At 37.5% G+C, this 8896-nt stretch overlaps 1 pseudogene; it reads right to left on the reverse strand.

The window, feature by feature from the left end:
- Window positions 1–5262: 5262 nt before the first annotated feature.
- On the reverse strand, window positions 5263–7968 carry LOC107828375 (hyoscyamine 6-dioxygenase-like; annotated as a pseudogene).
- Window positions 7969–8896: the final 928 nt, after the last annotated feature.

Genomic DNA, 8896 nt, shown 5'->3' on the forward strand with positions numbered 1-8896 from the left:
TGTGAGCCGTTGACCATTTTTGATAGGGGTGGGCGTCGGTCGGTTCAGTCAGTTATTATGAAAGTACAGTTCGATTTATCGATTTTCGATTTTGTAATACTAATAACCAAATCAAACCAAAGTATTTACGGTTCGGTGCGATTTTTTCAAGGTTCGGTTCGGTTATTTCCGATTTAGTTTTTCGGTTATTAACGGTTCAAGATTTTTATATCTTGGATTTACTTCCAGTGGTCATAAACTTCCAGACCAATGGTTATTATTTCACTGTTTTGGTGGAGAATATATACAGTGGATAAAGGCTCCAGCACAAAAAACTGAGCGTTATTGTGACTCGTGAACTTCACCATCAAAGCAAATCTAAGATGTATACATAGTTCAAATGAGAAGTCCGCAGAGACTGTTAACAAACAATGTCCACCCTGGCTCTAGCCATCTCCCAACAAAGGAACACCATTATATTCATCCTCTTCTAAACCCCTCAATTCAACTTCTTCCCAAAAAAGGCATATTGTGATACATCAAATTGCGCACCCTCTGTATCAAATTGAAAAAAAAAACAATAATCAGGCCAGAAAAAAACACCTGATAGAAGTAATAAGTAAATTTGCACAAAATTAGACCTAGAGAGATCAACAAATTTGCACGACAAGAATTTCAAGAATGTGATGTTTTCCTAAAGGTTTTGCAGCCTCTCGAGGATAAATACAGACGTCTCTGTACCGATCCGCGAGGCTCTACTAAACCTGCACATGACTCATGAGACCTATGTAACCTAGACTCTGATACTAACTTGTCACGACCCTAAATCCGGACCCGGTAGTGATGACGCCTCTCGTGAAGACAAGGCCAGCTGACACTTACCCATTTCAATTTTAATAGTTAAACAATAAGAAATAAGTCTAAAGCACAATAAATAGAATCTCAAAGTAGCAGATAATAGTATAATTTGCGGAAAATAATCCAACACAACCCGATACCGGGGTATCACTAGTCATGAGCATCTATCAATCCTAAAAAAGTCTGAAAAATCTATAAGATATTACAAAATGTCTGATAAGAGATAGAAATGAAAAAGGGGGAAAAACAAGGGACTGCGGACGCCAAGCAGTTACCTCGTGGACTCCGAAGTCTGCTGGGAGCTCTCAACTCGCATTGGCAGGATCAGCAACGCCTGAATCTGCACAGCAGGTGCAGGGAGTAAAGTGAGTACTCCAACTCAGTGAGTAACAATCATAAATAAAGACTAAAAGCAGGAAATCACGTAAGGCACATTACATGCTATGATGAAGCAGTAAAACCATTAAAAACAGTGAATTAGTAAAAATATGAATAATCATTTAAGTTCAGTTTAAACTTCAGGAAATACCTTTTCAACAATTAAACAGATAATGATAGACAAATAAGAAAGATAAACACACAAAGGTTCGCCCCTCGGGCACAGTATCAACAAATCCGCCTCTCGAGCAATATCTCAGAGCAATACCAGCCCCTCAGGCTATATCTCATATCACAATGGTACCCACGCTCACTAGGGCTATGCAGACTCCTGGAGGGGCCCCTTACGACCTAAGCGCAATATCAAGTCATCTCGAGGTATCATCACTAGGCTCTCGGCCTCATATCAACAAGCCACCTCGTGGCGTACATATCTCAGGCCCTCGGCCTCATAATCATAGTCAGTGTTTCCTCACAACATAGGCCCTCAGCCTTACTCAGTCAAAATCCTCACAAGCCACTCGGACAATAGTAAAATATGATTCTCAGCCCAAAATATCATTTAAAAGATCATTTAGGTGTTAAAACATAGTAAACATGGTTGAGTATGAAAACAGTGAAATATAACATGACTGAGTTCAAGTATAAAGTCAAAACAGTGAAGAAATATCAATAAAAATCCCCGAAAGGTATAGTTGGCACGAGGCCCAAATATGGTATTTAGCCCAAATAATGATGATAGCAAATAGATTTCAGTCAAATACACGGTAAAATAGTCATTCGGGACGGACTAAATCACAATCCCCAACAGTGCACGACCCACGCTCGTCATCAAGCGTGTGCGTCACCTCAATATAGCACAACGATGTGCAATCCGGGGTTTCATACCCTCAGAATATCATTTACAACCATTACTCACCTCAATCCGGTCAAGCCTCTAGCCCGCGATGCCTTTGCCCCTCGAATCGGCCTCCACTCGCATCGAATCTATTCAAAATCAGAATCACGACGTCAAAATATGCTAAGGGAACGAAGCCCAAGCAAAAATAATCAATATACGACACAAATCCTTAAATTACCAAAACCCGACCCCCGGGCTCACGTCTCAGATTCCAATAAAATTTACATCAATGGGTTCCTTATCTCCCCACGAGTTCATACATGCCAAAAGCATCAAAATCCATCCACAAATGACCCCTCAAATCCCAGATTTTAGGTCTCCAATTTCAAGCTCTAGTTCTTCAATTTTAGGCTTAGATTCCATGGTTTATTAGGTAGATTTCACATTAGAATCGAGTTTTAAGTTCATGAATCTTACCTCCAAGTGATTCCCCTTGAATCCCTCTTCAATCCTCTGCAAAAAGCTCCAAAGACGATCAACAATGGAAGAAATAAACCCCAAAATCGAGGACAAGACGACTATTTAAACCTTCTGCCCAGGCCTGAAATCCTTCTTTGCGAACGCGGTCAAAGCCTCACATTCGCGAAGCACAAAATAACTCTGACCAAAATTTCCTCTTTCGCGATCGCGACCTTCCCATAGCGAACGCTATGCTTTTCCTCTACGCGAACGCGATGACCAAATGCCCAGCCCTTCGCGAACGCGTAGCCTTCTTCGCGAATGTAAAGGCTTAAATCCCAGCTTCATTAACTGACCCTTCGCGAATGCGAGGACCCACTCGTGAATGCAAAGGTCATTTCTCTGCAGCACCGATCTGCAATCTTCTGCAATTCCAAACTTTATGGAATGGTCCGATTGACCACTCAAAACTCACCCGAGGCCTCCGGGACCTCAACCAAACATGCCAACATAACCCAAAACCTTATTCAAACTTGTACCAATCTTCAAAATACCTCAAACAACAACGAATCAACCAAAACATATTAGATTCAAGCCTAAGGTTCCAAAATCTTCTGAATTTCGCTTTTGATAAAAAACGCAACCAAACCACGTCCGAATGACCTAAAATTTGCACACACATCCCAAATGACACAACGGAACTACTGCAACTCTCAGAATTCCATTCCGACCCCTATATCAAAATTTCGCCTACCAACCGGAAATCGCCAAAATATCAACTTCGCCAATTCAAGCCTAAATCTATTCCGAACCTCCAAAACTCATTCTGATCACGCTCCTAAGTCCCAAATCACCTCCCGAAGCTATCCGAACCATCAGAACTCACATCTGAGCTCTCTAACACATAAGTCAACCTCCGGTTGACTTTTCCAACTTAAGCTTCCTCAAAAAAGACTAAGTGTCTCAAACCTTACCAAATTCTTTCCAAACCCGATCACATATAGAACCGATAGACAAAGAAATAAGAAGCAGAAATGGGGAAAACGGAGCGGTAACTCATAAGACGACTGGCCGGGTCGTCACACCACTTCATATTAAATTTAGGAATTTCTAAAATCTTTAAAATGATAACTTTCACAATAAGTATAGAAATGCTCCCGGATCACCCGATACTCAACCCGAACATACGCCCAAGTCTGAAATCATCATACAAACTTATTGGAATTTTCAAATCCTGATTTTGAGGCCGGTTATTCAAAAGTCAAACCTTGGTTAAATCTTCCAACTTAAAGCTTCCGAATTGAGAATTTTCCATCTGAATCAACTTCGAATTCCAGAAATTCAATTTCGACTACACGTACAAGTCATAAAACATGAAGCGAAGCTACTCAAGGCCTCAAACCGTCGAGCGACATGATAGAGCTCAAAAAAGACTGGTCGAGTTGTTACACCAAATACCGTATTAAAGTAGTTCGGTACAGTTCGATATTTCTTATTTTGTTTCGGTACAATTTTAGTTTGATACATTAACAGAATCATGTCTCTTTAGAGGAATATCAATTATCATAATGAGCACATTAACGGTTAACACACGTTTAGGCTCGACCAGAAAAATATTGAAGAACGAGCACCAACACATGCCAATTGCAGCAACAACTAAGGAGCAACAATCATTCTCATTACTAACTTGATAATTGGAGCAGCAACTAGCAGCATCAGCAACTAATGAGTTACTTGCTCTAGCTCACAATATCAGTTACACATCTGATTGGAGCCTCAAAGTCATTCTAAGCAACAACTAATTAATATTTATAATCCAATCAAACATTCTATAGTAGCAGAAGTCACTCTATACTGACCTATGGAAGTACTCTATACTGACCTATGGAAGTATATAATGAGTAAAGAAGTTCGGTATATCGGTTTATACCGGAACCTTAAAATCGACAACCGTAAAATATACTGAACTTGTAGAAAAATTAATATCAAATCAATACCGAAATATCGAAGAACCGAAACCGAAGTACCGAATTAATTCGGTTTGGTCCGGTTTTTTGGTTTTTCGGATTTTATGCCCACCTCTAAGGGTAATAGGAGTTAGAGTGGGCAGTGACCCATTGCAAGGGGAAGAAATCAGTGGCTAAAGTTAATAGAATGATTTTAGCTAGAAGTATCTACTACATATGGCAAGAAAGAAGCTTTAGAATTTTTCAAACAAAGAGGAGAATTGCATCAGTGCTTGTTAGAGCAATCATACAAGATGTTCATTGCAAAGGAGTTTTAAAGAAGCGACTAACCATGAGACTACATGAGTTGAATTACTATCCTAATTCTTAGAATATATACTGTAGATAACTATACCGCATAAATTAATACATAAATATTGCATATTTTAATGCATATACTATTTATAAGAGCAATCAAACACTTATTATATCATATGAGGAATTTTATGCTAAAATTAATTATTCATATAGCTTTATGCTTCGATTGCCTAAGGTTTTATTTGTATCCTTTCTTCCGAGACTTGGCAGCATAGAAATATGTCAGTCCTTCTCGTTGATCCGCGCTCCACCGTAGAGGTCACAAATAACTACCGTGGCAAACAGCTCGAATTTTCATGCAATAATATGTAGTTCACCTTGACGAGCATTTCATAAATTACTAGTAAAATGCTCGGTGTCTTTGGTCTATCCCAAAAATATGTTGAAATATTTTATGTAAATAGTAGATTCAGAAAAGGAAAAAAAAAGAGAAGGAATTAAAGCTTCTGATTCATGGACCATAAGCTAGATCCAAACATAGGTTACAACGTACAAGTTACAAAGATAATGTAAAGTAAGCTCTCATTTTGGAAAACGGAAAAGTGGTAGCTAGCACACAAAATGCTTAAACATCGATCTTAAAAGGCTCCAATGCTGCACGATCACTGATTTCTTAGTGAGGTAATGGGGAACAAGTTCAGTACTCCATTTGAATGATTTGAACAATTGAGGATTGCACAAATCAACAAGTGATTTTGCAGGCTCAACGACCTCTTCTGGACAAATAAAAGTACCAATGGATGTCCGTGCTTGAGTTGTGTCCGTCACCACTCTATGTGCAACACTTTCTAGTTTCCCATTGCTACTCACCTGAATTTATACAACGAATTTATTACTCAAATGATCATTCAACTATCCAATTCAACTATCCAAAATTAGCAAGTAAAGTTAAAGAACATGCATTACCGTCAGAGCTAAACTACAATTGACAACAAGTGCATGAGGTAGAGGTTCCACACCAATCCATTTCCCATCCTTTAATATTTGAAGGCCACATACTTGTTGTTGGACTATAGTTATGAGATTAGGATCACAATGTCCACCAATTCCGATCCCAAGGTTATACTTGGTTCTGGGCATTTTGGGTAGTGATTGGTAACAATTGTCTGTCCTAGATCGTTGTCAAAATACCCTGCCCCGAACCCTAATCCTTCACTTAGCAGACCCAAGATAAGCTTGCTCAACTTTCTCACTTTAGCAGCATATGAACCAATAACCTCCCTGAAATTTTCATTTTCATATTTTTGACATGAAAATACAGGGCAAGAAAAAAAAAATGAAATAAAAAATTCGGTTATCAGGCCAATTTTTTTTTTTTCTCCTCCGTCAATGTTGCAGCTGTGTTCCAAAACATCTCTCCAGTATAGTTGCTCCTGTCTATCATAATCGGCAGCACTATTATAAAGTCCTGCTACCAGAGGCGGAGCCACAGTGTCAAAATTTTCATAAGTTAAAATGTTTAGCATCCCGAACTCATAGGTTTGAAATTCTGGCTCCGCCTCAGCTTGCTACACCATTTGCTGTCATTTGTGCCTCTTTTGCATATTTTGCTTTCTCTTCTACTGGCAAACTGAAAAATTCCTTGTATACTTTCATTGCCTCGTCCATTAGACCAGCTAGAGATAATTAGTTCCCCCATTTTTTTTTTCTTTTTCTTGTGAATGAATTTGACCAAAACAAAAAGGGAAATTAAATACTAATTAAATTTTAAAAAAAAACGTAAAAGGAGTTGGTATATTCAGGCATGCAAAAATAGACGAACCTAAGAGTGCTGGAAGAAAAAGAAAAGACTATGTTTGTTGCTTTTTTGTTTGGTTTCTAGCAGGAGATAAAATGACCATTTATAGGGAAGAAAATTACGTAACACGTCCTCGAAGTGTTTGGGAATTATCATAGCAAGCACCGTGTTTTCATATCAGGGGTACTTTGACATAGTACTTACTTGAATTCTGATATTACACCTGGAGTACTTATTTTTTACACTTAATGAACATCGATAAGTAATTAAATACCTATCAAAATTTTTAAGAATTTACTCGTACTGTACTTAGCTGAGAAAAAAATACATTGATGTTCTTAGTATAGGAAAGTAACGGTTTTGTCATCTCCTCTGTAGTGGAAGAACAAGGGTTAAGTGCCCATATTCAGGAAACGGCACATCACCACAGCTATATTATTAGAATTTGGAGCCATTAAAGAGAAACACAATTTTTTAAAAAATAATTGGAAGGAGTTTTGCTGCAAATCTTCTCCTGCCGTGCTCTCTATATAGTGATATAAGAAATTTTGGGTCCACTCATACTTTAAGGTCCATTAGCTAGGGTAATTAAAGGTTAACCTTAATATTTCCGATATAAAGACATTTCAATGTCACAAAGTCCGTAAAAATAACAGTGAATACGTAACAATAAACAACATTCATGATTCAACGGCCCAAATATGAAGTGAGTAGCATTAAATAACAATAAATGATATATAATGATATTTATGTAAATAAATGCAAGTGAGATAACTAAAAAAAGGATGAAATCATGTGATATTCTTTCTGACAATATATGGTAAATGATTGATGATCCTTTGAATATTTAGATTCTCCTTAGATCGTGGGAGAAAAGTTAGATAAAGATTTCAAGAAAAGGTGTCTTTTGTATATATTTAATAAAGCGAGAATTAGAGAATGTCAATATGTCGTTCTTTTCGGTGAGCGTCTAATTTTCTTTTATAACTATCTTTCTTCTATTTATAAGGGTATATGGACAATAAAACCCTAGGAATATTCACTGGAATATTCTCTTTAAGGTCATATCCCCAAAACTAACCGTTACTGCTTCGTTAAGGAGAGTACCCGCCCTCGACCTCGATCTCTGTTGACTCCTCTTCCTAGCCTTCATCCTTTGTCAGATCACTTCGACCTTGTATTCATCTTTTGTCGAAATTATACCGATAAAACGTGGCAGCCTTCGAAGACTTTCTTAGTGTCGACGTGGCCCAAATATAACTCGGATAATTTTTGGCCTATGTACAACTGCACCATGATAACTGCCACCTGATTCAGCCACGGTTCATCCGTCTTCCACTTTCACTTCCGCTACGAATAACAAGTAATTTCACCATATGAGTTACGCACAGTCTAATATGTTTAGATTTATGGCGATCCTTCAAGTGAAATACTAGTTAATTCTATCTTACTAGACCGTGAAGCATTAATTGTTTGGCAGTATTTGTTATCGTAAGAATCCATTTATTTAAAAATGAATCACCATTTCCAAACAAGGGTCAAATTAGATACAATTTTCAATATCATGTGGAATCTTTTTATTTATTTTTGTAAAAAAAATATACATGCACATTGCATCTCTAGCTATAGCATTTAATGAGATTTACAGTGAGTACTCTGATTGAATTTATGTATTGTTCATTTAAACTTCAACTTCCAAGAAATGCCTGAAATAAATGAATTAGTCTAGTAAAATGTCACATAAATGTTAGAGCCGAATCCTTTGGATTATTTGAGATTGTACGTGGAGAAGTGGACGACGACGATATTCTTGCATGAGGAGTACGTGGTGCATGGGTAGTTGATGGCTTGGAAGTGCTAGCTATAAGAGGACAAAATCAATTAAATGAAGGAGAGGGCAGTCTAGGTAGGTAGATGAAGTTAAGTATTTTCGATTGAATTAAGTATAGTCTGAAAATAAAGGCAGGTGTATTGAATGTAGATGATGTTGATCTTGTTGGGTTATTATGTATTTAATATATTAAATACATAAAAGAGGACGAATGAGAAATGGAGGGAAATAAAATTTTTGAGCGAAATTTTAAGTTCCCCCCTGACAAAGGGACATTGTCCCATATTGGAAGGGTATATAAGCAATTACCCTTCTTCTAGCTCTTAAAGAGTTGAGAAGAAGGCAAACCTCGCGCCGTCGTCGTCGCTTGCTCGGCTCTGGCTCCGGCTTTGGTCAAATTGATTGATTATTTTTTTGGACCAAATTTATTTGTTAATAGTAAAATATTTACAAAAATATTAACAGAAATGTTATTAAATATTTGTTTT

The sequence above is a fragment of the Nicotiana tabacum genome, chromosome 10, assembly GCF_000715075.1.
Source record: "Nicotiana tabacum cultivar K326 chromosome 10, ASM71507v2, whole genome shotgun sequence".
In the NCBI taxonomy this organism is placed as follows: Eukaryota; Viridiplantae; Streptophyta; class Magnoliopsida; order Solanales; family Solanaceae; genus Nicotiana; species Nicotiana tabacum.